We start from the raw sequence: 6,925 nt of genomic DNA on the forward strand, positions 1-6,925 counted from the left end.
CTTTCGGGACGGGAAGAGGGAGAGAGTGTCTGGTATTTGGTTAGCTTGCGCAAAAGCCAGATGTTTAGACAGGCACTTGGGTGTTTGTGGTTTATGTTGGGTTCTTGTGTGTGTGTGTTTGTGTGTGACTCTGTGTGTATGTGTCTGTGTGTAACTCTGTGTGGCTATGTGGTTTGTGTGTGTGCTCGCTGTATAGATCATGGCAGAAGCAGTGTGTGGTTGAAGGTTAGCGGTCACAATTCTAAACCCCATTCATCAGGGATCCCCAACAAGTTGTCGGCGCGGTGCGGCGCAGCACAGCGTAGTGTGGTGTGGTGTGGTGTGTGGTGCAGTGTGGTGTGGTGAGGCTAGCCGAGTGGAGCCCGCTGACCTTGCTCCAGCATTCCTCCAGCATCAGATCAGATCCGCCCAGCACGTGAGGTAGAGGCTCCCGTCTCTGGCGAGGGCACGGCGGGTACTGAGGGTACGACTCAGAAGAAACCGATGTGGAAAACGGGAGCAAGAAATGACTCATCCTGCGAAAAATGTGAAATATGATAATAAACGTAGATTCACAAACATGCACGAGGTTGGTGGTTTTTAAGCATAGCGTACTTCTGCACGTGAGCGGGCATAACAGGACTCAAGAAGGACAAGGAGGACTGAGGGACCATACTGACCTGAGGGACCCTTCCCACACAGGTCTAAGGGGGCGCTCGGGATGTGTCCTCCCATATGAACGTGGTTTTTCTGCAAAAGGTTCCCTCCCCTCCCATATGAACTGGGTTCCTCTGCAAAAGGTTCCCTCCTCTGGAAAGGATGTTCTGCCTGGGGGAGGGGGGTGGATCTGGCCTCTGTAAAGCTCCTTGAGACCATTTCAGTGGCTAGAGGCACTATATAAATACAATTAGATTGAATTGAATAAAGGTCACCGTAGCAAAACTTAGCTGTCTCTGCCCAGTGCCCAGGCGACAGCTTTCCGTATGTGTGTGTGTGTGTGTGTGTGTGTGTGTGTGTGTGTGTGTGTGTGTGTGTGTGTGTGTGTGTGTGTGTGTGTGTGTGTGTGTGTGTATTTCTGTGTGAATGTCATATCGATTGTGTCTTGGTGTGTATTTGCATGGGTGCATTATAATGTTGCATTTTACTGTGCGTGTGTGAGTGTGTGCGCGTGTGGGTTTTGTGTGTGCGTTGAGTCAGGGAGGAAGTGCAAGCCAGAGTTCCTTCCTGTGAGTGCCTCTCCCTACCCAGCGTGCACCCCACCCCTGCAGCCTCACAGCAGGGAGGAAACCAGCCTCAGTGCCCTGCTCCGCCATTGTCTCACTGGCTAGGCTCCGTCCCCATGTGTCTGTGTCTGTGCCTGTGTCTGTGCCTGTGCCTGTGTCTGTGTCTGTGTCTCTGTTTGTGTCTGCGCTCATGTTTCATTGTTTTTACATTACATTACATTATTACATTACATTTGGCTGACGCATTTTTAGCCAAAGCGACTAACAACATGGTAAACAGTTTTAAAGCAATTCTCAACAATTTTAGGACAATTTAAAAAAACGGTAGAGTACAGTAAGAATAAGTGTATCAGTGAGTGCTGTTTTTAACAGTTACGTGTCAGTTCAAGACGGCTGGTAAGTGCTAGGATCGGCAAGACTTGTTGTAAGTGGTGCTATGAGAGGAGATGTTCTCTAAAGAGCTGGGTCTTCAGGAGTTTTTTGAAAATGGAGAGGGATGTCCCTGCCCTTGTAGGAACTGGTAGTGTGTTCCACCAACGAGGAACAACAGATGAGAAAAGTTTGGATTGGCCTGAGCGTACCGGTGGTAGAGCCAGACGTCGTTCGTCTGAGGAGCGCAGCGGTCTAGAGGTAGTGTATGTCTGTATGAGGGCATTCAAGTAGGTGGGAGCAGAACCGGAGACTACTTTGTAGGCAAGCGTTAGAGCCTTGAATTTGATGCGGACCGCCATAGGTAGCCAGTGTAGCTGGATGAGCAGCGGGGTAACATGTGCCCTTTTGGGTTGGTTGTAGACCAGGCGCGCCACCGCGTTCTGGATCATCTGAAGGGGTTTCACTGCGCAGGCTGGGAGACCTGTCAGGAGGGCGTTGCAGTAGTCGAGTCGTGAGATGACTATTGCCTGAACCAGAAGTTGGGTAGCATATTGAGTCAAGTAAGTCCTGATTTTCCGTATGTTGTAGAGTGCAAAACGGCATGACCGGGCGACTGAGGCAACATGATCTGAGAAGTTTAGTTGGTTGTCGAGAACAACTCCTAGATTTCTTGCAGTCCTGGTAGGTGAAACAGACAGGGAGTCAAATTTGATGTTGATGTCGTGGTGTATGGTAGGTTTAGCTGGGAGGACCAGCAGTTCAGTCTTTGAGAGGTTCAGCTGGAGGTAGTGTGCCTTCATCCATGTAGCTATGTCTGAGAGGCAATCCGAGATCCGTGCTGAAACCAAGGGGTCATCAGGTGGAAAAGACAGATAGAGCTGTGTGTCGTCTGCATAGCAGTGGTATGAGAAGCCATGCGAACGGATAATCTGTGTGGATAATCTGTATGTGCATAATTATGTCTGTGTGGGTCTGTGTGTGTGTGTGTGTGTGTGTATATGTGTATCTGTGTGTATGTGTCTATCTGTGTCTTTGTCTGTGTCTGGTGTTGTGTAGACATGTATTGAGAGATATGTCAGATAATCCCTTGTCTTGCCCATATTTTAGTGTGTGTGTGTACGTGTGTGTACGTGTGTGTGTGTGTGTGAGTCTGTCTGCCCGTCTGTCTGAGTGTCTTCATATAGAATCATGGTGTGTGTGTGTAGTGTATGATCAGTGGTGTGTAGTGTACACTGGTGTGTGTGTGTAGTGTATGATCAGTGGTGTGTAGTGTACACGTGTGTGTGTGTGTAGTGTATGATCAGTGGTGTGTAGTGTACACGTGTGTGTGTGTGTGTGTGTGTGTGTGTGTAGTGTATGATCAGTGGTGTATAGTGTACATTGGTGTACCTTTGTGTGTTCATGACTGTATGCACATGACTGATTGCACATTTTTCGTTCTGTTTGGTTGTATACCGAGTGTGTGTGTGTGTGTGTGTGTGTGCGTGCCTACATGCACATGCTCATGCCCTCCGTGTGAGTCTTGCCACAGCTGTGGGGCTCATTGGTGCACTATGAGACAGATGTTGTTTTGCAGTCAGGTCCAAATGTGTCTCCGCTCAAAACACCAGTCCTGCTACATACCTTTTCTGACGTTAACGTTAACCACTGCCACAACAGCAGCAGCAACAACAACAACAACAGCAGCAAACAAGGAAATCCCTCAAAAGCCCCCCTCCCCCCCACCTAACTCTCTCCCTCTCTCTCACACAAGCGCGCACACACACACACTCACACACACACAAGCGCGCACACACAACCACACACACACACACAATCACACGGAACCTCCATCTGCCTTCCAGCCGCCCGTACATTAAGTGCATTTGCTGGAGGTTGTGGTGGGGGAGTTGCGGTGCCTTCCTGTAGGAAGGGGCTGATTGCATTAGTGCTGTGGCAGACCGGTAGTCTCCTGTGTGCATGTGTTGAGTGGGCCCCGGCCTTATTGATGCGCCTGTCAGGCCGCGCGGATGTGCACGTCCCTCCACCGCGCATTACTGTAAAGCAGGCCGCGCGGATGTGCACGTCCCTCCACCGCGCATTACTGTAAAGCAGGCCGCGCGGATGTGCACGTCCCTCCACCGCGCATTACTGTAAAGCAGGCCGCGTGGATGTGCACGTCCCTCCACCGCGCATTACTGTAAAGCAGGCAGCGCGGATGTGCACGTCCCTCCACCGCGCATTACTGTAAAGCAGGCAGCGCGGATGTGCACGTCCCTCCACCGCGCATTACTGTAAAGCAGGCCGCGCGGATGTGCACGTCCCTCCACCGCGCATTACTGTAAAGCAGGCAGCGCGGATGGCAGTGGGTGGCGCGGCGTGCCATGGTCCGGCGCGTCTCTGAGGCTCACGGAGAGATAGCCTCTCAGTCGACGTGTGAATCACTTGCCTGTTCCTCTTCTTGGCCACAAACCCCGCATGTGATTTGTCAGGGTCTAATGGCACGAGTGGGCGGCGGTGGCAGCGCGAGGCTGTGTGTGCTTCACAGTCTCATGTTGACACAACTCTCTAAAGTGGCAGCTGACCATTATTTTCCAGGTCGATCAATCTGTCGATTATTTTCTGGATTAACCGAGTACATGTTTAATCGATAAAATGCCATAACATGGTCAAAACATTTTGATGATTGTTTCCCAAAACTCAATAATATGTCCTCAAATTCCGTGCTTAGTCCAGAGTCCTGCACGGGTCCATTTTATTTTTAGACACGCCCCCGCCCGCACCCGAGAAGTTCAGCACCAGATCCGACCCGTCACCTGTGGTGATATTAAAATTAAATCCGCACCCGCCCGGACCCGTTAATATTTTGCCCGTTACCCGACCCGTGCCCGCGATAAATCACACACAAGCTAAAATCATTCAAATGAATGTGCTTTATTTTTTTTCTCGCACAATTGAAGCACGTAGGCCTAAAGGGCGACCTTCTTTTTTTTTACATTTTGCGTCAGGGATAAACCTTACAACAACGACACATAGCCCAAACCTTGCTACATCAGAACATTATTCTACATAAAATGGACCTGTTAATGAAACAAAGAGAACAAGAAAAAAACAACCTGAGCCTGCCACTAGCCAACTTTATTGACTTCATCCATTGTAGCCTACTCTCTTGCGCTCCTACGAGATGGTTATATTGTTTAATGTTTTCACACATAGATGCATCAAACAAATAATTCAAAAGTCGCAGTACTGATGTGAAGTGTCGTATCGTTGACTAAAACACATATTTGCGATGTGGTAATGGTAATTTAGATATACAAATATTTCACATATTTTTCAATGATGTTTTATTTCTATACTGTTTTGGTTCTCATCGTATCCACCCGCAAGGAGTTCTTTTCCCGCTCGCATACCCGCCCGTACATTTTAGGGACGTCATAATTTACCCGTTTTAGCAACTTTTCTGCGGGTACCCGACCCGTTGCAGCACTCTGGCTTAGTCTACCAAATATATTTAGTTTTTAGCCATAAAGGAGAATAGGTAGTTTCGTTACACTCCAGTTGCTTCCACAAACTGATTAACAATTAATTTAATTGTTGACAATTAATCGACTTTTAGATCAATTGTTGCAGCACTACAGCTTTCACATTTGTGGAGACACCAAGGTTATCAGCCAGTGTCTCCACATCATCTAAAACGTCAAAAGCTGCCTGAGGTTTGCAGTCAATCTGCTGTGAAATGAGCCAGACAGTCCACGATGGTGTGTCCAGTGTCATGGTGTTGACAGACGTTGTTAATGATCGTTGCACATGTTCTTATAACATTGACTATGGCACTTGATTAGTAACACACAGTGTCTTGGGAGATGTGAATACACATAGCCTGCGTGTGTGTGTGTGTGTGTGTGTCTGTGCAACTGTCATCCTAATGAGAGTAGTTTTGCAGCATAGTGGTATGGTTTTGCAGCACAGTGGCTGTTGGCTCATTTTAAAAATGTCTTTTTGAAGTGGCATTGGGAGGCGTTTGTTAATATGCTACATTTAACTATTGACAACTGAAGAGGAACTTGAACCATGACACTGCAGTGTTCCCACAGCACATGTTTTCACAGCATGAAACAAACTTTGAGGAGGGAAAAACAATATGATGGGGAGGGTGGGGGGGGGGGGGCAGTGAGAAATGTGCCTGGGTAGAAGAAGAAAGAGATGATGATGATGATGATGGAAGGTTATGAAAAGGGCATTTGTGAACGAACCTTTCAAGTAATTCAGTTCATAATACCATTCACTAGGTCTGATCTGAGCTGAAAACTCTGTATAAAAAAATAAACTCCTGGTCCACACAAAATTGTCCATGGCAGTAGAATGTTGGCTTAGTGTAGTCTAATCTACGTCATTGTACAGTATCTGTAGGGTATAGGACTTGTGTAGAATATAATGCATTGCCATCCTTCTATTCGTACTGTTCTGTTTTTATTATTTTACTTTCTTTATGTTTTTTATTTTTTATTCTTACATGTTAAGTGAGTGTTGTACTTTGAGAGCACAGATTAACCGGAGTCAAATTCCTTGGCCAATAAAGCTGATTCTGATTCTGATTCTAAGGTCAGGTCATGTAAATCCAAGGTCCAGAATGGAAATGCCCTTGACTTCCTCAGCCCAACCTCTTGGTGATCATTTACAAGAAGAGAACTCTACACAGAGACTCTACACAGATCTAAGAGAGGCTGAGAAAGCTCTCTTATTTCTCCTACACCTCAGGAAAGAGACTACACTTCATCTCCCTCTCTCCACAATCTCTCCCATACAGGGAGCAGAGCTCTATGCCAACCACGGTCATGTTTACCATCACATCTCCCTCTCTCAACTGTCACTTCTCCTCTTTTTTCTCTCTTCATATCTTCTCTGCAGACATACCCTACCTCTCTCTCTCTCTCTCTCTCTGTCTCTCTCTCTCCACTCTCTCTCTCACACACACACACACACACACACACACAGGGAGAGAGAGAGCGCGAGAGAGAGAGATAGAGATAGAGACTTTGTTCTCTTTGAACTTGCCGGGTTGTTGTTGTTCCAAGGAATTGGAGACTGGCTGACTGACTTAAGTCTTCGCCAGAAGAAGATGATGATGATGGAATGCCATACTTAAGAATCACGTTGCAAAAATGTAGGCGCCGGGATAGCAGTGCCGGCCGGCCTCGAGGTCACTGACCCCGCATACTCTTCTCTTGTCTCATTGACCAGTGAGCCTAGCAGTCGTGCAGTCTCAGGAAAAGCAGCATTTTGACCAGCGCTGCCGAGTTCAAGCCCAGAAACACTGAGGCACTGCTAATGCTGCTGTTCGCCAGTCATGCTCACCAGATGGTGTTGTG

This window comes from Alosa pseudoharengus, unplaced genomic scaffold, assembly GCF_046254945.1.
Source record: "Alosa pseudoharengus isolate Yale_2024_CS ecotype anadromous, Long Island Sound unplaced genomic scaffold, YU_APseudo_1.1 YU_APseudo_1.1_scf_2, whole genome shotgun sequence".
NCBI lineage: Eukaryota > Metazoa > Chordata > Actinopteri > Clupeiformes > Clupeidae > Alosa > Alosa pseudoharengus.